This window comes from Bufo bufo, chromosome 4 (genome assembly GCF_905171765.1).
Source record: "Bufo bufo chromosome 4, aBufBuf1.1, whole genome shotgun sequence".
In the NCBI taxonomy this organism is placed as follows: Eukaryota; Metazoa; Chordata; class Amphibia; order Anura; family Bufonidae; genus Bufo; species Bufo bufo.
In genome coordinates this window covers 53,331,992-53,356,606 of record NC_053392.1, presented here as the reverse complement: position 1 = coordinate 53,356,606, position 24,615 = coordinate 53,331,992, and the positions used below count along the sequence as shown (strand labels likewise).

General features: G+C 48.3%; 1 protein-coding gene across 3 annotated transcripts in view; it reads right to left on the bottom strand.

Moving 5' to 3' along the window:
• Positions 1 to 24,178, bottom strand: part of LOC120997238 (cytochrome P450 2K4-like) — a 74,776-nt gene extending 50,598 nt beyond the window's left edge. The window contains exons 1-2 of one of the 3 annotated variants that reach the window (XM_040427241.1): positions 15,116 to 15,127; positions 8,182 to 8,185 (exon numbers count right to left, since the gene is read on the bottom strand). The gene's annotated coding sequence lies outside the window, so the exon portion shown is untranslated. Of the gene's footprint in view, positions 1 to 8,181; positions 8,186 to 15,115; positions 15,128 to 24,111 lie in introns of those variants that run through there. The other 2 variants (XM_040427239.1, XM_040427240.1) reach the window with 2 other exon arrangements.
• Between the last annotated feature and the right edge of the window lie 437 nt (positions 24,179 to 24,615).

Here is a 24,615-nt window from a genome sequence, read left to right as displayed (position 1 = left end):
GTCACTCTCATTTCCCCCCCTTCCTTGTCACTCCCATTCCCCCCCTCCCTTGTCACTGTCATTTCCCCCCTCCCTTGTCACTCTCATTTCACCCCCCACTCCCTTGTCACTCTCATTTCCTCCCCCCACTCCCTTGTCACTCTCATTTCCCCCCTCCCTTGTCACTCTCATTCCCCCCCACCTCTAGTGTAGCGTGGCCGAGCTCTGTTCGGTCCGCGGTACAGGAGCATTTGTTTCCTGTACCTGGCCGGACTGAAAGGAAGTGCACACTAAGTGAGCACTTCCTGTCAGTCCGGCCGGGTACAGGAAACAAAAGCTCCTGTACCGCGGACCAAACAGAGCTCGGCCACGCTACATTAGAGGCGCTTCCCTCCTGTCAGTCCCTCTCTTCAGGCTGCGCCCAGGCAGTGCACAATCATAGACACGCCAGCCCGGGCAGTGCGGCAGCCGCCCGGTGCGGGGAGAGCCCGCCGCCGTACTTTAAAAAAAAACTTGCGGCAGGACCGCCACTTAACCAACGCCTTTTTTTAAAACCGCACGGGGCCGGCGCCCCCTGCTAAATTTCGCCCTAGGCGGCTGCTTATTTCGCCTTACAGGTGGCGCCGGCCCTGAGGAGACCACAGAGTGGCCCAGTGACATAGTGGTGAGGTGGTAGCAGCAGCATGAGGAGGCCACAGAGTGGCAAGGTGACATAGTGTGGAGGTGGCTGCAGCATGAGGAGAACACAGAGTGACAAGGTGACATAGTGAGGAGGTGGCAGCAGCTGTAGCATGAGGAGACCACAGAGTAACCCGCTGACAGGATGGGGTGTTGGGTGGCTCTAACAGTACCTGCTGACAATGGTGGGTGTAAGAAGGAGCACTTGGCATCAGATGTGTGGCATCAGGCGGGTGGCAGCATTAGAATAGTAGCTGAGGCAGGTAGTCAGAAGAAACCGTTCTCTTTTGTGTAGGTTTGGGTAAGGCAGCATGAATAATCTAATCTGATGCATCAGGCAATGGTGGGTGGAAATCCTGGCTGATCCACGCCTGATTCATCTTGACAAAGGTCAGTCTCTTCACATTTTAGGTGTTCAGGTGAGTTCTCCTTGAGGTAACTATGGCCCCCGCCGCACTAAACACCCACTCTGATGCCACACTACTGGCCAGACAGAACAGCTTTTCCAGGGCAAACTTGGCCAGTTGCAGCCACAAATCCAGTTTAGCTGCCCAGTAGTCCAGCAGATCTTCAATGATGGCTGGCAGTGTACTGTACACTCCAAGTGTGCCACCACCTGCTGGTTCAGGTTCTGCTCTATGTCTAGCTGCTGGTGAGTAGTTTCTTTACTATGTGAGTGAAGAAAGCTGCCCATCAGCGACTCTAGACTCAGGCTGCTGCTGATGGAACTGGTACTGCTCCTGCCAACCCCCCTCCCTCAGCAGCCATGGCAGTGGAACGTGAGTGCAGAGAGCCACCCCGGTCAGAGGTCAGACGTGCGAGAGGATGGATGATGGCGCAGATAGGCAGCGGCCAACTGACTACATAGGATGTCTCTATAGTAGTTCAGTTTGTCCTTCCTCTCAGCAGGTGTAAAAAAGGCCCCCATTTTGGAACGGTAGCGAGGGTCTAACATGGTGGTGAGCCAGTAGTCATCCCTCTGCCAAATAGTGACAATTAGGCTGTCAGTACTGTGGGGATTCGCTTTGGTAGTTAGGATTAGCGGGTGCAGCACAGAGACAAAGTACAAGTTCTTGTTGAAAACATCAGTGTTTATTCACACGTAAAAGCAAAAACAAAAACGCAAGTTGCTTGGTGATCGTTTACACACATGAAAATTTCATATACAAAACAGTCACCTTTTCTCCTAGGTGTTACTTCACACCCTGTTGGAAGTTCTGCTTTGTCAAGTCCACATGCAGGCGCTAGGTGGCCTGTTCACCCTCACAGGGGTCTGAGCCCTCCAGCCCGGTTCAAGCCGCGGATCCCGACACAGCCCTCAGATCACAACACACAGACCTTATGAGCTCCACTGTCAGACGGAGATAATCCTCTCCACCTGGCAGTGCTGGCTGTTTTTTATGCCTGGCAAAACCCGGCCTGGAACATGGGGAGTAGTCATCCACCCAGCAATTTGACTACTCCCAGTAAGAGCCGTCCTGGATCAGCTATTACAGCCATACTAAGTATCAAGGTGTCAAACAGCTACTGCTGCTGACACATAAAAAACGGCTCTTACTCCAACGAGGCCAGGAACCTCGGTGACACTTACCTATCATCCACAATGATTCCTTGTACCTTCTTACATACCTCCCCCTTTGTTAAACCCTGAGGGGGTGAACACATGCCATACAGTATTCTCGGGACAGGGCATCTGTGTTTCCCAGCAACCGGCCTGTCCTGTGTTCTACAGGGAACTTAAAGTTTTGTAAGGACAGGAACCACCTGGTGATTCGAGCATTTCTCTCTTTGGCCTGGCTCATCCACTTGAGAGAGGAGTGGTCAGTCACCAGGCGGAATGTTCTCCCCAACAAATAATAGCGGAGAAACTCGAGTGCCCACTTGATAGCCAGGCACCCTCTTCACTATATTGTGCCTGGTCACGGCTGGGGTGAGCTTGCGACTTAGGAAGACAAAGGAATGCTCCTCCACATTGACTTCCTGAGACCGTACAGCACCAAGGCCTACTTCGGAGGCGTCTGTCTGTACTATGAATTCCTGCTTGAAGTCGGGCGTCACCAAAACCGGGGACCCACAAAGGGCCGACTTCAAAGAGGAGAAAGCCTCTACCGCCCGGTCATTCCAGTGAACCGTCACTGACTTGCGTCCCTTTAATAACCCTGTCAATGGCGCGTCTACAGTAGCAAAGTGGGGAATAAATTTAAAGCAATAGCCTATCATTCCTAGGAATGACTTTACTTGTTTAGTGGTCACAGGTTGGGGACAATTTATTATTGCCTCTATTTTGTTTACTTGGCGTTTGATCACTCTACGCCCAATGACATGCCCCAGGTATTTAGTTTCCTCTAACCCTATCGTGCATTTTTTGGGTTAGCGGTTAGTCCAGCTTTTTGAAGGTAGTCTACTACAGCCTGCACTTTGGCCAGGTGACTTTCCCAGTCGGTGCTGTGGATGACAATATCGTCCAGGGAAGCCGAAGCGTACCGACGATGTGGTCGCAGCACAATGTCCATTAGCCTTTGGAAAGTGGCGGGCGCCATGCATACCAAAGGGTAACAAATTATACTGGTATAGCCCCTCCGGTGTAATGAAGGCCCTTTTCTCTTTGGCAGCCTCCGTTATTAAGGGTACCTGCCAGTACCCTTTGGTGATGTCCAAAACAGAAAAATACCGGGCTTGTTCTAGCCTCTCAATCAGCTCGTCTACCCGGGGCATGGGATACGCATCGAACTCAGAGATTTTGTTTAGTTTCCGGACAACGTTACAGAATCGTAACGACCCATCCGGCTTTGGTATTAAGACTATCGGACTGGCCCACTCACTTATGGACTCCTCAATGACGTCTAGTTGCAGCATTAGCTGCACTGCCTCTGAGATGGCTTTTCACTGAGCCTCAGGTACCCGGTATGGTTTCAACCGGATTTTGGCCTGAGGCTCAGTGACAATGTCATGCTGGATTATGGAAGTGCGTCCAGGGAGGCTTGAGAACACGTCTGTGTTCCTGCTGACGTACTCCATGGCCTCCTGAGTCTGTTTGGAGGAGAGGCTTTCAGAATATTCACTGTTGCAACCGCTTCCTTTACATCAGACTGAGGGACTGGAACCTCTCCTCCTAGAAAACTCGGCCGCGGGCTATCGTCAGTACTGGTCTCCCTATCTTTCCAACGTTTGAGAAAATTCACATAGTACACCTGCTCTGGCTTCCGCCGCCCTGGCTGGTGTACCTTGTAGTTTACTTCTCCAAACTTTTCGAGTACCTCGTAGGGTCACTGCCACCTAGCCAGTAACCTACTGTCCACCGTCGGTACCAGAACCAAAACCCGATCTCCCGGGTTAAATATCCAGACCTGAGCCTGCCGATTATACACCCGACTTTGAGCTCACTGAGCTGCCTCCATATGTTTCTTTACCAGCGGCAACATGGTTTCCATACATTCCTGCATCTGGGTAACATATTCAATAAGGCATTTATATGGTGTGGGTTGTTGCTCCCACGCCTCTTTGGCTATATCCAACAGACCACGTGGATGTCTGCCATATAGAAGTTCGAAGGGCGAGAACCCAGTAGAGGCCTGGGGCACTTCTCGCTAGAGATGTCGCAAACATAAAATTTTCCGTTCGCGAACGGGTGAACGCGAATTTCCACAAATGTTTGCAAACGGGCAAACCAGGCAAACCGCCATAGACTTCAATAGGCAGGCGAATTTTAAAACCCACAGGGACTCTTTCTGGCCACAATAGTGATGGAAAAGTTGTTTCAAGGGGACTAACACCTGGACTGTGGCATGCCGGAGGGGGATCCATGGCAAAACTCCCATGGAAAATTACGTAGTTGACGCAGAGTCGGGTTTTAATCCATAAAGGGCATAAATCACCTAACATTCCTAAATTGTTTGGAATATCGTGCTTTAAAACATCCAGTGTGTGTATACGATCAGGTATGATGTTGTATCGATCAGGTAGTGTAAGGGTTACGCCCGCTTCACAGTGACAGACCAAACTCTGACAGACCAAACTCCCCGTTTAACGCACCGCAAACAACCGCAAACAGTCCATTTGCACAACCGCAAACTCCCCATTTGCACAAGGTTGGATACCAAGCTAGCCATGTCCCGTTCCTTGTCCTCACTGACGTCATTGAAGGTCTCTTCCTCCACCCAGCCACGTACAACACCAAGGGTCCCCGAAAGGTGACAACAAGCCCCCTGGGACACCTGCTGTGGTTGGTCTTCCACCCCCTCAAAGCCACCTTCCTCCTCTTACTCCTCTTCTTCAGACTCCTCTCTCTGCGTTGCCGCAGGTCCAGCAATCGATGACGACAAGGCTGCTTCTGGTGGTGATGGTGACCACAACTCTTCCTCTTCATGCTCATCTACAGCCTGATCCAGCACTCTTCGCAGGGCACGCTCCAGAAAAAACGCATATGGGATGAGGTTGATGATGTTGCCTTGGGTTTGACTGACCAGGTTTGTCACCTCCACAAAAGGACGCATGAGCCTACAGCCATTGTGCATGAGCGTTCAGTAACGCGGACAAAAAATACCCAGCTCCGCAGAGGCTGTCCTCTTTTTTTTAAATTAAAAAAATCTGTTCTTACCAGTTTAATCTCTGTTTTGTCCCCTATCAGGGGCCGGTGTATGGAATAGATTTTAGGAACCGGGAGATGGAAAAAGATGGTTGGTCGGTCCTCTTACTTCCAATTTGGGGCACTGCGCGTGCGCCGTGGAATATACTGTGCCACCCTATATGAGTGGTTTGTTAAGTAGTACTATTCCTATCAGTTTAATCCCTGTTACGTCCCCTATCAGGGGCCAGTGTATGGAATAGATTTTAGGAACCGGGACATGGAAAAAGATGCTTGGTTGGTCCTCTTACTTACAATTTGGGGCACTGCGCGAACGCCGTGCAATGTACTATGCCACCCTATATGAGTGGTGTGTTAAGTAGTACTATTCTTATCAGTTTAATCCCTGTTACGTCCCCTATCAGGGGACGTGTATGGAATAGATTTTAGACAACCGCAAAGAGTTGTCAATAGTTGACACACTCATGACATAAATTTTGGTGTAGTGATGACTGTGCTCGTGCGCACGTTTGGGAGATTGCAGGCGATGGCGGTTTTTCAAAGCCTATGGTCGTGCTGAGGTCGTTCAGTGACAGTTAAGTGACCCAGAAAACAATGATTCTGCAGTGTGGGCCCATTGTTGGCCTAGTAGGTTTTAATGATCACCTTAGATGATCACAAAGAAAATTAATGTTTTTTCTATGCAAAATTATCCAGCCGATCGCTTTTGGTCTGTTCACAATGAAGCAACGACCTTATCTTCTGGGGTGTGCCAACATTGCCATTGCCAACACACTCATAGAGGTGGTCGCTTCATTGTGATACGCAAGCCCCTTCACCACAACAAGGTAACGATCACGAAGGGGAATTGACACATGTATGTGCCTTTTTTTTTTGTTTTGTTTTTTCAGCCACAGTGCAGCACCAGAGGCCAGAAAAATTAGGCATGTACACATGCCTGTAAAATTAGGTATTGTTGTAGCCGCTGCTGTATCAGCGGCCAGAAAAATTGATGTTTTCCAGGCAGAAAGTGCACTAAAACATTGCGGCTTGAACCCTACTGTAGTTGGTGGCGGAGAAGTCACGCAAGTCATCCGGCATGCAGAGATTAAATACAGCAGCGTGTGGACCATTTTTAGCCCAAGGCATCTCATCAGGCCTTTTTTAGTCAAATGCATCCCCCACTGTCAGTCCCTTCGGGATCCATGCCTCATTCATCTTAATAAAGGTGAGGTAATATAGACTTTTTTGACCTAGGCGACTTCTCTTCTCAGTGACAATACCTCCTGCTGCCAGAGGCGTACATTGAAATCATGGGGCCCCATAGCAAAACTTGGCATTGGGCCCCTCTCTCCCTCCACAAATATAAAGAACAATTTATGTAAAATATACATATATATATATTTATATATATATAATGGTTCTTGCTGTCTCTGCAGAGTTCAGCACACAGACATCTTAGGTTCCTCACTTTTCTTATCATCCTTCCCCTGCTTGTGCCCGAACATTGTCATCCTGCTGCTATCCCCAATATTGTGGACTATGTGCTCCCCAGTGTCCCCAAATACTATACAAATTACACTGCCATAAAGATAGTCCCCCCATTATAATAGTGCTCTTAGATTGCCCTGAATATTAATAGTGGCCCTACAGTACCACACAAAACAACCACTTTATTTGTAATGTCCTCTATATTGTGCTTAGAGATGAGCGAATTTCCGCTTATGAAATTCGTTCACACTTTGTTTTGTGGTGAAAGGTGAATTGCATTATGGATTCCATTACCACGGACCATAACACAATTCTATGACGGAATGCATAACGGAGCCTTTAGAGGCATTCCGTTATTCATTCCATCATAATAGAAGTCTATGGGCTGCAAAATGGATCCGTTCCGTTTCCATTATGAGTGGAAGTGGCAGCAGCATCAGGAGGCCACAGAGTGGCACAATGACAGAGTGTGGAGGTAGAGTCCTCTCCTGCATAACGGAATCGGGACGGATCCGTTTTGCAGCCCATAGACTTCTATTATGATGGAATGAATAATGGAATGCCTCTAAAGGCATTCCGTTATGCATTCCGTCATAGAATTGCGTTATGGTCCGTGGTAATGGAATCGATAATGCAATTCACCTTTCACCACAAAACAAAGTGTGAACGAATTTCATAAGCGGAAATTCACTCATCTCTAACTGTACTTAATAATAATACCCCCCTATAGTGCCCCCAGCAGTAAGAAGGCTCCCCTTTAAAGCCCCTAGTGGCCCCAGTATTTTATAAAACCCTGTTGCAGTGCCCCTTCTATAATATATATAATGCCCCCTGAAGTATATATATATATATATATATATATATATATATATATATATATACATATATATATATATACATACACACACACAATGGCCCCCAGTGCAGTACATATAATGCCCCTCTCTGTATTGGCGCTATACATATATATATATTATAATTACTGTATATTGAGGACAGTGTGTGCGTGTATATTGTTCAGGTTCAACTAGTGTGTGTGTATATATGTGTATATATGCATATTCTTTTTTTATTCCCAACTGGTTACAATGAATTCCTAAATAGGGATGAGTGAACTACTTGTGTCTTCAAGTTTGGTGTACAAGGTTCGGGTTATCTAAGAATTCCGTCATGGATTCCGCTACCATAACTAATGGTCTGTGTTAGCGGAATCCATAACAGAATTCTTAGATAATCCGAACCTTGTACACCAAACTTGAAAACAGAAGTTCGGTCATCCCTATTCTTAAATTATAAATATTTAAAAACAACACACAAATCCTTATATTTTAAGCCATTAACTCTGCTTGCTTGTGATGCTTAGTGTGCACCAGGCAGAGTACATGGGAGGGGGATTCTGTCTAGGGCACAATGTACTGTATATAAACAGCCGCAAGCAGAGTTTCAAGGGGTTGACCCCTGCCATGAACTCTGCTACTGATGCTTATATAGAGAAGTGTTTCCCTCCCAAAAAAACAAGCAACTCTGGTCTCTGCTGCTTAGGAAGGCAGAATCACTGCCCCCCTCCAACAACCAGGTCACGAACTTCTTGTCACTCACAGGGTCCTGTCCGGCAGTCAGTCTTCACTGAGATAGGCAGGGCCAGCGTGGTGTCTCACATGGGAGCAGCAGTCCTCACTCTCTCTTGTTTCTGTATCTGTCGGCTGACAGAAGAGAGAGAGAGCTCAGCTTACAGCGGGGACAGTTTGTATCTACGGCAGCCACAGAAACATACACAAAGTTTGTAAGGGGGTAGGGGCCCTGGGATCAGGCAGGGATCTCAAGTCTCCCGGAGGTTCAGGGAGTCTCCCGCTATTAGACAGCGGCTCCCTGACACCCGCATGTGAAACAATATATCCCGGAAAGGTTCACTGATAGCAGAGCAGAGAGATAAGAGAAGTGACAGGACACAGAGTTTACATTACAGGTTGAATTAACCCTTTAGGGTCAAATTGGCTTCTCAAGGAGATATATATGTTAAAGGCATCCCTTCTTCTGTCTCATTCAGTAGCTATAGAACTATTGAGAGAGATGTATTTTTTTAAAATACATTTACACATTTAACCCTCCATTTTAATTATATTATTTACCCCAGTGTTAAATTCACACCCTCCTGGATGCTTGTTTTTTTCCTACACTGGGGTAGATAATTACACACAGGGTTTTAAAGAATAAACTTCCTGACTCAGACCAAGAGCCGACTCAGCGACTCAGCGAGTGAATCGAAGCATCCGCGCATGCGCATTGCGCAACCTAAGCTTCTGTTCACTTGCTTCTTGTCGGCTCAGCGAATGAACCGATTCATGTAAAAGATCCGAACTTCCCATCTCTAGTTTACTCGCAGTAAACCTTTCCGGCAACCTGTAGCAGTGTCCCCTTCTCGGTGCGTGCGCACAGTGCAAGAAGAAGCCGATGCCAGCAGTCCGCAACGGCGCATCAGGCTGAGCCTGTGCGCACGCGCGGGATCTCAAAGCGGGAGGAGGGGGAGGGAGGGAGAGGCGGCACTGAGGAGTAGAAGGCGGCGCTGGGCACGAACGGCGATGCGTGCGGCTGGGCACCATGAATCCACAGACCTCCCCTGCTTGGGCACCTTAATTCAGTGATTGACAGGTTAGTAAAACCTGTTTTTCCACAGAATAAAGCCACAAATGGCTTTCATAAGGCCACCTTAGAAATCAGAATGCTACCCTGGACATGAGCAGATGTTTAGCTCACAGGGCTTATAGGTGGTGACAGAATCCCTTTAATCATATACATAAATAGGATAATTTGTGGCAGGGTAATGAGCCCAGTCCTCCACACCATAGAGCAAAGTGTGCAGATACTGCATATGTCTGGAAAATGTAATAAAAAGTTTGTGAAAGAAAAAAAAAGAAAACCTCCCTGAAATGAGAAGTACACCTCCCTGAAATGAGGTTTTGCAGGTTGGGATGTCTGGATCAGGGGAAGCAGGGCCCACCAGAGCCCCAGATAGGGACTCAAGCAGTTTCTATTGTTATTGTAGTATAATCAGGGGGCAGGGCTTTACATCTTCTCCGGGCCCCCTCCTTCCACGGGCCCCGTAGTAGCTGCGTGGTCTGCCTATATTAGAGGTACGCCACTGCCTGCTGCGCTGAAGGTCCTTTCTGACAGGACACATGAAGCGGGGCAGGCCAGAAGTTCTATCGCAAATTGGGATAGCTCAGGCCACAGGTCAAGCCTGCACACCCAGTAGTCAAGGGGTTCATCGCTCCTCAGAGTGTCGATATCTGCAGTTAAGGCGAGGTAGTCTGCTACCTGTCGGTCGAGTCGTTCTCTGAGGGTGGACCCCGAAGGGCTGTGGCGATGCGTAGGACTTAAAAAGCTCTTGCCGGCGTGGTCGTGGTAGGAGGAGGATTACTTTCACCTCTTCCCCTGTTAGATTCCCATTGTGCTGTGACATCACCCTTATACGCTGTGTAAAGCATATTTTTTAACTTGTTTTGGAACTGCTGCATCCTTTCCGACTTCCGGTAATTCAGTAAAATTTCAGCCACTTTCTGCTTATCCCGGGGGTCTAGTAGCGTGGCCACCCAGTACAGGTCATTCTCCTTCAGCCTTTTTATACGAGGGTCCCTCAACAGGCATGACAGCACGAAAGACCCCATTTGCACAAAGTTGGATGCCGAGCTAATCATGTCCCGTTCCTCATCCTCACTGATCTCCTTGAAGGTCTGTTCTTCCACCTAGCCACGTACAACACCACGGGTACCAGATAGGTGACAACGAGCACCCTGGGATGCCTGCTGTGGTTGGTCTTCCTCCTCCTCAAAGCCACATTCCTCCTTTGACTCCTCTTCCTCAGACTCCTCTTCCAGCGTTGCCGCAGGTCCAGCAAGCATTGCTGATAAGGCTGTTTCTGGTGGTGATGGTGACCACAACTTTTCCTCTTTACGTTCATCTACGGCCTGATCCAGCACTCTTCGCAGGGCACGCTCCAGGAAGAAAACAAATGGGATGATGTCGCTGATGGTGCCTTCGGTGCGACTGACTAGGTTTGTCACTTCCTCAAAAGGACGCATGAGCCTACAGGCATTGCGCATGAGCGTCCAGTAACGTGGCAAAAAAATACCCAGCTCCGCAAAGGCTGTCCTAGCACCCCGGTCATACAAATACTCGTTGACGGCTTTTTCTTGTTGGAGCAGGCGGTCAAACATTAGGAGTGTTGAATTCCAACGTGTCGGGCTGTCGCAAATCAAGCGTCTCACTGGTATGTTGTTTCGCTGCTGAATATCGGAAAAGTGCGCCATAGCCTTGTAGGAACGCCTAAAAAATGGCCACACACCTTCCTGGCCTGCTTGAGGGCGTCCTGTAAGCCTGGGTACTTATGCACAAAGCGTTGTATGATCAGATTCTATTTTACATTGGTGTATACCCAGTGCACGTAGAGGCATTTATAATTGTGTTTTACATTTGGTCATAGGACCATTGGTTGCCTGCTCTTGACGTGCACTTATTTATTTTTGTGTGTAATCTTAATTGTAGTAAAAATTAACTTTTATTTCGTTATATTTAATATTAACAACTAATAACTAGCCTACTTAAATAGTTAATTTAAAACTATCACTAGTGGGCCTGACGGTGCTGCACTATATATATTTTAATCTGCTAACAGCCGTTTGGCATTGGTAACTGTGGCTTTGTTCAGCTGGCTATTTGCCTCTTGGTATGCTGAAATGATTGCCAGTGTCCACTATTTGCAACAGTTGTAACTCATTGCCAGCAGGCTTTGCAGTATTGGTGCTGTAGTGCACTGTATTGTGACATGGATAGCGATACAAGTGCTGCTGTAGCTGCCTGCTGCCTATCCTGTTACTGAAAACGGTTCAGTGGCGTTCTGATTACAGCACAATCACTCTTTGTGCTGTCCGGGCGGCGCAGTCACTTGATATGCTATATTCTGCTATTTCGTAGCTAGCACCTTCATAGTCGGCCCTACTGTGGTCTAAATCTAAATGCTGCCTCCCGACATGTTTCGCCACAGATATGGCGTCCTCAGGGGATCGGGCAGTGTGTGAGGAGAGTGGCGTTCCCGGGTACATTTGAAAATGTACCCGGGAACGCCACTCTCCTCACACACTGCCCGATCCCCTGAGGACGCCATATCTGTGGCGAAACATGTCGGGAGGCAGCATTTAGATTTTAGACCACAGTAGGGCCGACTATGAAGGTGCTAGCTACGAAATAGCAGAATATAGCATATCAAGTGACTGCGCCGCCCGGACAGCACAAAGAGTGATTGTGCTGTAATCAGAACGCCACTGAACCGTTTTCAGTAACAGGATAGGCAGCAGGCAGCTACAGCAGCACTTGTATCGCTATCCATGTCACAATACAGTGCACTACAGCACCAATACTGCAAAGCCTGCTGGCAATGAGTTACAACTGTTGCAATAGTGGACACTGGCAATCATTTCAGCATACCAAGAGGCAAATAGCCAGCTGAACAAAGCCACAGTTACCAATTGCCAAACGGCTGTTAGCAGATTAAAATATATATAGTGCAGCACCGTCAGGGCCCACTAGTGATAGTTTTAAATTAACTATTTAAGTAGGCTAGTTATTAGTTGTTAATATTAAATATAACGAAATAAAAGTTAATTTTTACTACAATTAAGATTACACACAAAAATAAATAAGTGCACGTCAAGAGCAGGCAACCAATGGTCCTATGACCAATGTAAAACACAAGTATGATCAGATTCAACACATGTGCCATGCACAGCACACGTGTCAACTTGCCCAAATTCAATGCCGCCAACAAATTGCATCCGTTGTCACACTCCACTTTGCCCGATCTCCATTGGTGCGGGGTCAGCCACTCATCAACCTATGCGTTCAGGGCGGACAGGAGTGCTGGTCCGGTGTGACTCTCTGCTTTCAGGCAAGTCAACCCCAAGACGGCGTGACACTGTCGTATCCGGGATGTGGAATAGCCCCTGGGGACCTGAGGGGGTGCAGTTGATGTGGAGCAAGACGCAGCAGCAGAAGAGGACTCAGCCGAGGAGGTTAGCGAAGAGGATGGAGTAGGAGGAGTAGAGGAGGTGGCAGCAGGCCTGCCTGCAAGTCGTGGCGGTGTTACCAACTCCTCTGCAGAGCCACACATTCCATGCTTGGCAGCCCTCAGCAGGTTTACCCAATGCGCAGTGTACGTGATATACCTGCCCTGACCGTGCTTTGCAGACCAGGTATCAGTGGTCAGATGGACCCTTGCCCCAACACTGTGTGCCAGACATGCCATGACTTCCTTTTCCACAATAGAGTACAGGTTGGGGATTGCCTTTTGTGAAAAAAAAAATTTGGCCCGATACCTTCCACTGCGGTGTTCCAATAGCTACAAATTTTTTGAAGGCCTCAGACTTTACCAGCTTGTATGGTAAAAGCTGGCAGGCTAAGAGTTCCGACAAGCCAGCTGTGAGACGCCGGGCAAGGGGGTGACTCTGTGACATTGGCTTCTTACACTCAAACATTTGCTTGAAGGACACCTGACTGTGGGCAGATGGGCAGGAACTGCTGAAGGTGAGAGGCGGAGTGGCGGGTGGTTGAGAGGGGGCAAGGAGGACAGCAGTGGTTGACGTGGCTGAAGATGCTGGACCAGGGGGAGGATGGTGGCTTTGAGTTTGTGTGCTGCTTGTGCTCATCATGTGTTGATCCCATAGGCGTCTGTGATGTGCGATCATGTGCCTTTGCAAAGCAGTTGTACCTAGGTGGGTGTTGGACTTCCCACGACTCAGTTTCTTTTGGCACAGGTTGCAAATGGCATCGCTGTTATCAGAGGCAGACACACAAAAAAAAAAAGCCACACTGCTGAGCTTTGCAATGACGGCATTCTGGTGGTGGCAACAGCATGCGTTGATTGGCGTGCTGTCTGGCTGACCCCGGGTGCCGATAAATGCTGTTTGACTGTGCCACTAGCTCCTTGCGACGACCTCCCCCTGCTTCCAACTCGTCTCCTCCTCCTCTCTGTCTCCCCATCTGAACTTTCCCCCTGTTCTTATTATCTTCGAGCGGGCACCCACGTGACATCCACGGACACATCGTCATCATCAACCGCTTCACTTGTATCTGACAACTCAGCAAAGGGAGCAGCAGCGGGTACAACATCATCATCATCTCACCGTACGTCCATGTGTGTAATGCTGCCTGACTGAGACATATCCCTGTTATCTACATCCTCTGGCAATAATGGTTGCACATCACTCATTTCTTCCAACTGATGTGTAAATAACTCCTCTGACAGATCAAGTGAAGCGGCTGTGGTGCTAGTGTTGGTGGTGGCGGCAGGTGGGCGAGTGGTAACTTGAGAGGTGCCCGAAGCTGAGCTGGAGGAGGATGGTGCGTCAAGGTTCCGAGCGGAAGCTGTAGATAATTGGGTGTCCTGTGTTAGCCAGTCAACTATGTCCTCAGAACTTTTCGAGTTCAGGGTACGTGGCCTCTGAACACTGGGCGGCATTCTAGGGCCAAAGGAAATCACAGCACCACAACCACGACGGCCCCTGCGGGTTGGCCTGCCTTTGCCTGTCATTTTTTTTAGATTAGTGCTACTATGCGTGCAAGGTACTGTGCCACCCGATATTAGTGGTGGGAAGTGGGCACAGTACACTCTGTGGGCCTGACACACACTGGCAGGCAACTGCAATTATATTACAGAGAAAAAAATTGTATTCCTTTTTTATCTGCAAGCTACTGTGCCACCAGATATGAGTAGTGGGCACAGTACACTCTGCGGGCCTGACACACACTGGCAGGCAACTGCAATTATATTACAGAGAAAAAATTGTATTCCTTTTTTATCTGCAAGCTACTGTGCCACCAGATATGAGTGGTGGGCACTGGCAGTGGGCACAGTACACTCTGCGGGCCTGACACACTCTGGCAGGCAACTGCAATTATATTACAGAGAAAAAATTGTGTTCTTTTTTTATCTGCAAGCTACTGTGCCACCAAACATGAGTGGTGGGCACTGGCAGTGGGCACAGTACACTCTGTGGGCCTGACACACACTGCCAGGCAACTGCAATTATATTACAGAGAAAAAATTGTATTCCTTTTTTATCTGCAAGCTACTGTGCCACCAGATATGAGTGGTGGGCACTGGCAGTGGGCACAGTACACTCTGTGGGCCTGACACACACTGGCACGCAACTGCAATTATATTACAGAGGGGAAAAAAAGCAGACTGATGTACTAGCCCTAAAAAGGGCTTTTTGGGGTGCTGTCAGAACGCTGTCCTTACAGCAGATCAGATAAGTCTTTGAGGACTGGAGTGGACACATAACACTGGCCTAGCTAACGATTTCCCTATTAATTCAGCAGCAGCAGCACTCTCCCTGCTCTCACTAACACTGCAGCCTCAGAATGAATCTAAGATGGATTCTGTCCTTGCTTTTTGATAGGAGGTGGGAGGGTCTGAGAGGGAGGGTATTCTGATTGGCTGGAATGTGTCTGCTGACTGTGAGGTACAGGGTCAAAGTTTGCTCAATGATGACGTATAGGGGGCGGACCGAACATCGCATATGTTCGCCCGCCGCGGCGAATGCGAACAATCGATGTTCGCCAGGAACTGTTCGCCGGCGAATAGTTCGGGACATCTCTACTTCTCGCACTGCAAACATAAGATAGGGCAGAAGTAGGTTCCAGTCCTTCCCATCCTTAGACATTACTCGTTTTAACATGGTTTTTAACGTTTTATTAAATCTTTCTTCTAGGCCGTCAGTTTCTAGGTGATAGACGGACGTCCGTATCTGCTTGATGTTCAGCAACTTACAGAGTTCCCGCATGACCTTGGAAATAAAAGGGGTCCCCTGGTCAGTCAGAACCTCTTTAGGTATCCCCACTCTGGAGAACATCTCCATTAACTCCTTTGCTATGAGTTTGGCCGATGTATGTCATAGTGGCACTGCATCCGAGTACCAAGTCGCGTAGTCTAGGACTACCAAGATATGTTGGTGCCCTTTAGCGGACTTCGGTACTGGGCCTACGAGATCCATAGCGGTTCTTTCAAATGCAGTCTCGATAATCGGGAGAGGCACTAAGGGACTGCGGAACAGGTGCTGGGGGCTAGTTGTTTGGCAGGTCAGGCAAGACTTACAAAAGGCATCCACCTCTCTAAACACACTGGGCCAGTAAAACCGTTGTAGTATCCGGTCCTGTGTCTTCTGCAGTCCCAGATTACCCCCGAGAACATGTTGGTGGGCTAACTCTCACACAAGTTTTCGATAAGCCCGGGGCACCACCAACTGTTCAATGGGTTCACCCCGTAGCTGTTTACCCAATATAGCATATTCTGATTGACCACAAAACGGTGAAACATCGACTCGGCCCCAGGTTGTTGGGGTACCCCATCAACTATTACCACATTCTCCCACATTCTCGGCTTTGGGCCCTTCGGCCTCAGGTTCCCAGGGTTCTGGCCGTCCACCTGAGCAAGGCTAATCTCCTGTGCTCACCCCTGACTCAGGGGTACTAGTCACTCTCACAACCGGCCATAGGGCCGGGAAACCCAGAAAGTCTCTCCCTATTATGAGTTCGTAGTGCAAGTTTTCGACGACTGAAACTTTGTGGGTCCACCTGCCGGCTACCGTGGTTAGAGTCACCAGCACTGTGGGGTAGTCATTTAAGTCTCCGTGAATGCACATCACCCCAACTTTCCGGCCAGTATACTAGGGTAGCCCTTACTAGGGTCTCCAAGCTCCCCGAGTCCAGCAGCGCCTCAGCTTGAGTGTTTCCCACTTCCACTTGGCACAAGTGGTGTAGAGCCTCCGGGCTACCTGTGGCACACAGTTTCATAGCATACAGTGACTGACGGTAACCACAATTAGTGACCATGGGCTCAACCTGATGGGGACACTCAGCCCTTATATGGCCAGGTTACTGACACTGCCAGCAGATTACCTGGGTCCGGCCCATATTGGGAACCTCCCAGGTGGGTTTCACCAGCTCATACCGTTGGGCCTGGGAGTTCTGGGGTTTACCTGCCTCCCTCCCAAAAGAACGCCCCTTAAGATTCCTAGTGGTCTCATAGCATTCCACCAGGTCCACCATTTCCAGGGCATTTCCAGAAGAGACCTGGCCGATCCAGAGCTTGAGAGGGGGTGGCAGCGCCCTCCAAAATATGTCAGCCAATAGTCTATCCAGCATAGCCGTGGGACTCAGCACATCAGGCTGTAGCCACTTTTGCAAAACGTGGAGTAAGTCACAATACTGGGGTCTTGCAGGCTCACCCAGCTAAAACCCCCACTGATGTACCCGCTGGGCCCAGACCAACACATTTACCCCCAGTCTTGCCAAAATCTCACCTTTTTTCTTCGGGTAGTTGGCCGCTTGATCATCCGGCAAGTCTAAATATACACTCTGGGACTCTGATGCCAGGAAAGGAGCGATGACCTCAGCCCACTGGTCTTGGGGCAGCTTTTCCCTGGTGGCCACTTTCTTGTACCGTACATCGCCAGGTAGGTTTCGATGTCGTCCTCGGGTGTCATCTTAGGGATCGCTGCACAGACTGCTTTCCGGGCATCGTGGATGCTTGGGGTTGCTCCTGCTGTCTGCAAAGCCATCACATGTTGTAGCAGCAACTGGTTGGTCTCCTGCTGTTGTTTATTATCCTCCCATTGGTGCAGGTTGGTCGCTGCTGTAGATTAGCTTCCCCGAGGGCCTTCACAACAGCATCCGTTTTGTCGTGGGGTACGGGTTGTAATACCGCTGGATTGATGCACGACATACAACCGTGCCCAAAAATGCAAACCAAAAATATATATTGGCGTTCACGCTAGCCTCAATGCACTTGTCCACATCCTCCATCAAATGTGGGGATTCGCTCTGGTAGTTAGGATTAGCAGGTGCCGCACAGAGGCAAAAACGCAAGTTGCTTGGTGATCGTTCACACACATGAAAAGTTCATATACAAAACAGTCAACTTTTCTCTTGGGTGTTACTTCACACCCTGTTGGAAGTTCTGCTTTGTCAAGTCCATAGGCAGGCGTTAGGCGGCCTGTTCATTCTCACAGGGGTCTGAGCCATCCATCACGGCTCAAGCCGTGGATCCCAACACGGCCCTAAGATCCAGACCTCATGAGCTCCACTGTCAGACAGAGGTAATCCTCTACACCTGGCAGTGCTGACTGTTTTTTATGGCTGGCAAAACCCAGCCTGGAACATGGGGAATAGTCACCCACCCAGCACTTTGACTACTCCCAGTAAGAGCCATTCCGGATCAGCTATTACAGCCATACTAAGTTTTAAGATGTCAAACAGCAACTGCTGCTGACACATAAAAAACGTCTCTTACTCCACCAAGGCCAGGAACCTCGGTGACACGTACCTATCATCCACGATGATTTCTTGTACCTTGAGCATGCATTAGGCCATTTGCACAAGCGACTCGGAGGGACTCCCTGCCTCCATCTCCACTGCATACTGCCATGGTGTGTCTGGGTCATCTGCTTCATCTTCCTCACCTGCCTCTTGCTCCTCCGGCTGCTTCTGCTCCTCCTTTGTCACCTGTGTAGAAAAACCACCTATTTCGCTACACAATGCTTGTGCTCCAATGTCCTCCTCCTCCACTAGATCAGCCCCCAGAGGGCTCATGTGGCCATGAGATGTAGGCGCCACATGTCCAGTCCCCTGACCAGCCAGATTTACCAGCATCTTTTCCAGGATATAAATCAGTGGAATGACGTTGTTCATCCAGTAGTCCTGACGGCTGACAAATAAAGTGGCCTCCTTAAAGGGCACGAGGAAACAGCAGGTGTCATGCATGAGCTGCCACTGGCTAACATCAAAGTTACATAGGAGAGTACTCCTATCTGCCTGTATCATCAATAAATTGTGTATGGCCTTTCTCTGTTCATACAGTCGGTCCAACATATGGAGGGTGGAATTCCAATGGGTGGAAACGTTGCATATCAGCCTATGTTGGGGGACACCGTTCTGCCACTGTAGCTCAAAGAGGGTGTGATTGGCAGTGTACGAGTGGCTGAAGTGCATGCAAAGTTTACTGGCCATTTTTCGGATGTCTTGCAGATGGGTTGAAGACTTCAGGAACCGCTTTCCAACCAGATTTAACATGTGCGCCATGCAGGGCACATGGCTCAGCCCTCCTTGACACAGCGCCGACACCATGTTCTTCCCGTTGTCAGTCACCATGAATCCAATTTTGAGTTGTCAAGGAGAAAGCCAGGATTCGATTTCTTGATGAAGGACGCGGAACAGTTCCTCCCCTGTGTGACTCCGTTTGCCCAGGCAAACTAGGTGGAGAACAAAGTGACACTGCCCTGCACATGTGGTATGCTGGAGGGGCACTGTGAATTGTCCCTGCAGTGGAGGCTGAAGACAAGGTGAAGGATGAGGAGGCAGAGGCGGACATTGTCTCAGGACCAACGGTGTGAGAACAAGGAGGCGGAAGTGGCGTCACCTGGCCAAGTTGCTGGTTTGGCTGGGCAGGAACCACATTCACCCAGTGGGGCGTAAAGGAAATATATTGTCCTGGACCATAGTTACAGCTCCACACGTCAGCGCTGCCGTGCACTTTGGAAGACACCGACAGGCTCAAGGACTGGCCCACCTTCTGTTCTACATATGTGTGCAGGGCTGGTACTGCCCATTTGGCAAAGAAATGACGGCTTGGGACTCTCCACCTCGGCTCGGCACAAGCCATCAGTTCTCTGAAAGGTGCAGAGTCCACCACTTGGAAAGGGAGGGACTGCAGTACCAGCAACTTGGCCAGGAGCACATTCAGCTTCTGCACCGTTGGATGAGTGCACGCATACTCTTGTCTCTTGGCAATCGCTTCGGTGATCGATTGCTGACAGAATGACTGACTAGGAGAAGGAGGAGCAGGAGCATCACGACCAGCAGATGATGGGAAGGACAGACAGCTTCCATCAGCTGAGGTGGTGGAGTCTTGACTGCCTGAAATCGGGTGCGTGCCACTGGGTGATGCAGCAGTTGCTGCGGCAGGCTGGACCACCACATTGGAGCCACGGTTCTCCCAGATCATTTTATGGTGGCGCTGCACATGTTGACGCAGGGCCATGGTGCTAACATTGTCACCCTGGCCATGCTTCACCTTCTGCCCACAGATTCGACAAATGTCTATGTTCACCTCCCCCGGCCGCTTAACAAAAAACTGCTACACCGCCGAGTAGGTGATTTTCCCCTAACACTCTGCACAGACTGACTGCTACCGCCACTGCCTCCGTGAACCCCTGCACCAATATTTTCCGGGCCAGTAGGCTCCTTGGAAGTGGATGGTCTACCCCGGGCACATTTGGCTCCTGACCTCACACTGCTGTCACCCTGCTGACTCCCGTCCATGCTACCGACTTGCTGGCTCCGCCGCTGCATCACGCACAAACTGCCACCCTCTTCTCCCGATGATGATGAAGCCCCTTCATCACCCGGCTCCCAATTGCGATCAGCTACATCATCATCGAGTACTGTCTGCACATCGCTGATGTCCTCCTCAATGGTCTCTGAGCCAGGAGCCTGACCGCTCGTAACACCAGCTCCCACGCCACTCTCCTCATCACTACACGCGAAAAAAAAGGCTGTCATTTTCTCACTTCACCACACAACTCCTAATAAGCCCCTTCCAACCCCCCCCCCCCCCCCACTAATACACAACAAAAAAGGCTTTAGAACATATAACTGCGGCTGTGAACAGCAAATAATTTTTTTTGCCACTAATACACGCCAAAAAGGGCTGTAATTTTCTCACTTCACCACACAACGGCTAATAAGCCCCTCCCCCCCACTAATACACAACAAAAAAAGGATTTAGAACATATATATATATATATATATATATATATAACTGCACCACACAAGGGCTAATAAGACCCCAAGAACAAGAACGGTTTGCTGGAATTACAGAGGTATCATCTATTGCAAACCTGAAATGAGCAGCAGTATAATGGCAATTTGGATCCGCAGTCAAGGTTTAATAAGATTGTTCCTATTACCCAGGCTGTAAACACCCCTAATGAACCCTGTTCTGCTTCAATACTGTGGAATAATTTCTCACTATCCTTTCCCTATCCTTTCCCTACACTTCTAAAGCTCTTTCCCTGAATTTCTATTCAGCAAAATATAAGTTTTCAAGTCTTTCCTAGCGCTTTCGCTAGAGCCTGCTGACATCTCTTCCCTGCACTAAGTACACTGGAAAATGGCAGAATCCAAGATGGCTGAGGCTATTTATAAGGCTGTGACATCACAGGGGCTGGCTGCTGATTGGCTGCAAATGCATGTCTGCTTCGATTCGCTCATCTCTAATCCTGATGATAGGTTATCAATATTAATAGGCTGCACAACCCCTTTAAGTGGTAGAAGAACCTATTGGCCCCTTCAGACATCAAGAACAGGGTGGGAATGCTATGTCTGCACTCCCTATAGGAAAAAAAGAGACAATGCAGCAGCACTCTGCAAATCATATAAAGTACAACAATGCCATAGTCACAAAATAATGATTACAAAAATTATGGTGCTAATGCTACGCTTATTTATAAAGTGAGATGCTTGGCCAATGCATTTTGTACAAAACCATCTGAGCCCGTCTGCCAGACGACAAGGCGATCTCTGTTAGACGGGTCCTAACACTAAATACTACCTGTTATGCGCCATAATGGCCCCATAAAATTCAGGTAGTGTTGGATCCACATGCATGTTGGATCCACTCTGCCTTTTTCAATTTTTAGTGCCATACAGCTTCCAATCAATGTAGTAAGAGCAGGCTACAGCTTTATACTGAAAGTAATTAAAATCAGCCTATGGGGCAGACTGGCTAATCAGGAGTGCACGACTCGCTGGAGTGCCACATCTCCAGCATTGTAAATCTGCAAAAAAAGAGGGTTAGTCAGCACCTCCCAGTGCGCAGGTGCACGCCGCCATGGCAAAGACCTAGAGGAAAAAAAGAGACAATGCAGCAGCACTCTGGGAGGTGCTGACTAACCCCCTTTTTTTGCAGATTTACAATGCTGGAGATGTGGCACTCCAGCGAGTCGTGCACTCCTGATTAGCCTGTCTGCCCCATAGGCAGATTTTAATTAGTTTCAGTATAAAGCTGTAGCCTGCTCTCACTACATTCATTGGAAGCTGTCTAGCACCAGGAAAGGTATAGAGTGGGCTCGGCATGCATGTTGGTACCTGCATCCCTTGTAATGGAGGCCATTATGACACAAAAAATGGAAAAAGGCAGAGTGGATCCAACATGCATGTGGATCCAGCACTCCCTGAATTTTATGGCGGCCATTATGGCGCATAACAGGTAGTATTTAGTGTTAGGACCCGTCTAACAGAGATTGCCTTGACGTTCGACAGACGGGCTTAAATGGTTTTGTACAAAATGCATTGGACAAGCATCTCACTTTATAAATAAGCATAGCATTAGCACCATCATTTTTGGAATCATTATTTTTGTGACTATGGCATTGTTGTACTTTGTCTGATTTGCAGAGTGTTGCTGTATTGTCTTTTTTTCCCTCTAGGTCTTTGCCATGGCAGCGTGCACCTGCGCACTGGGAGGTGCTGACTAACCCCCTTTTTTTGCAGATGCACTCCCTATACGTAGTGCCCTGCCTTGAATTCTATTAAAGTATTGTAATATTATACTAGACACAGACATTAAAGGGCCCCTGTGCAAAAACATTGTAGCTCATTATATAGTACCCTCATAGGTCCAGAAATTCCCCTGTAATTGGGAGGTAAATCATTAGCTCACCACTACCCGTGTATTTTGATAATAAGTTTATAGTCGCTTTCATGGTTGTAGTGGGCCCCTTACCTACTGGGCCCCTGTGCATCTGCACATTTGGTATTTTACTACATCATGTAGTCAATGAAAGCAAAGTTTGATTTTTAAGTCTAAGAATTTGGAGGAAACTTATCAAGTCCTGCAGTCCAGAAGTCAGGCTTTAAAAAAAACCTCGAGATAGGACTTTGATGTGTTTTGGGCTTACTTGCTCAAACATATAGCATATTTACTTTTCTCAGTCCAGTTTTGAAAAGTGGGTGGTAAAATGGATGTGGTTAGCCTGTCAAACTGATTTATGCCAGATTTACCAACTATAACTTTAAAAAAAAAACTCCCAAAAAATTGTTGCAATCTTGCTCCAGTAAGCAAACAAAATGGAATAACATCTCAAGGTATAAGTGTTAGACTTAATAGGGTCGTTTAACTTTGTGGATGTTTTCTACAGACCCCACAGTGGTAGTCATACTTACCTCATTCCTGCTGCTGGGTTCCGACCCCATTGCTGTTCCGCTGGCTCAGCATCAACATCCAGTTTGACACTGGACATGTTTAGCCAATGACTGGCCACAACACTCATGTGTCACTCATGCATCATGTGACTCAGTGATGACACATGGGTGATATGTCACCTCTGCGGCCATTCACTAAATGCAGCAGTCACATGACATGTCAAACCAGATTTTGACTATGATACCTGGAACCTGCAGAGCCAAGGAGGCAGTGATAGAGCCGCAACCCAGCAGCAGGGATCAGGTATGTATGGTCACCATCACGGGTCCAGCCAAGCTGTGTGTTCTGTAGAAAAGGTCCACAAAGGGGAACAACCCCTTTAAAGATGCACTGTCACGGCGGGATGGAGTGTGTGCAGCCCTAAGCTCCACCCACACCTCTGTCCCTGACAACTAGCACATTCCGCCCTAGGCGACGGGGTACAACTAGACGGCGGTCCCTAAACTGAGTACGTGCAGGGCCTTAAACGTAATAATACAATACGGGAGAAAACAACAAACAAAGTGACAGGCAGGCACAGGGGGGTAAAAAATACAACAAGGTAAATACGAGCCGAGGTCAGTAGCCAGGTGGTCACATAAATACAAAAGGAGGACGCAAGGTCGAGGTCACAAACAAAGCCGAGGTCAGAAGCCAGGAGGTAACGTCAATACCAGGGAGGATTCAAAGTCGAGGTCAGAAAGCAAAGCCGAGGTCAAAACACACAAGCTCACAATACAGAATACGCTAGTGAAGGAAGGAAGACCAATCACAGGCAACCTGTGGCATCAGGCTGCCTGTTTAAATAGCCCTGGCTGGTGAGTCACATGACGTGGCCAGCGTCACGTGACTCACAATACACAGCCCAACACAGCCGAGCACCGATCATCATTATCGGCGTTCAGCTCTCCTGCTGCTCGCCTGCTGCCATGGAGACGAGAGCAGCCGCCATGGAGATAAGGACGCAGGCTGCGTCGCAGGCCCCTCGTTGCATGCACCAAATTTATCAAACATTCTGTAAATTTGATTTATCTGACCCTAATTACAGCAAAGGAGACCCATGCAAGCCTGACTTAAAAAATTCCCCTGATGATAAATCTCCTACTTTGTCTCTTACTCTGTGCAGCTCAGAAGATCAATCCTCTGGTGGAGTCTCTAATCTTCTGTCATTCGGGGTTGAATCCTTGACTTTTAAGCTCTTGGACAATATTTAAACCATAGGATTACAACATGAGTAGATACTTAACTTGTGGAGAACCTCCTCCGCCCCACAATAAACTCCACAAAACACACAAAGAAATGTGTTGGGAATTTACAGTAATATTTGACCTTTATTATATAGGTTTACCCTTTTTGTTTTTGCTTCTTCGCATTCTGGCAGTTATCATTTTTAGTTTTCCCGCTGATATAGATATAGCAGGAGTTGCGGGATATGTCTTTTTCATGGTCCAATTTTAATGTTAGTGTTAAACTTTATTTTATTTTTTTAAATGCAGTTAAATAAAAAAAAAGGGGAAAAATGGATAAAGTTACATTTCAAAAATTTGTTTACTCTTGCTTAGCTTTTACTTTCTTACTTTATAACTGTTTATATGTTTTAATTTCAATT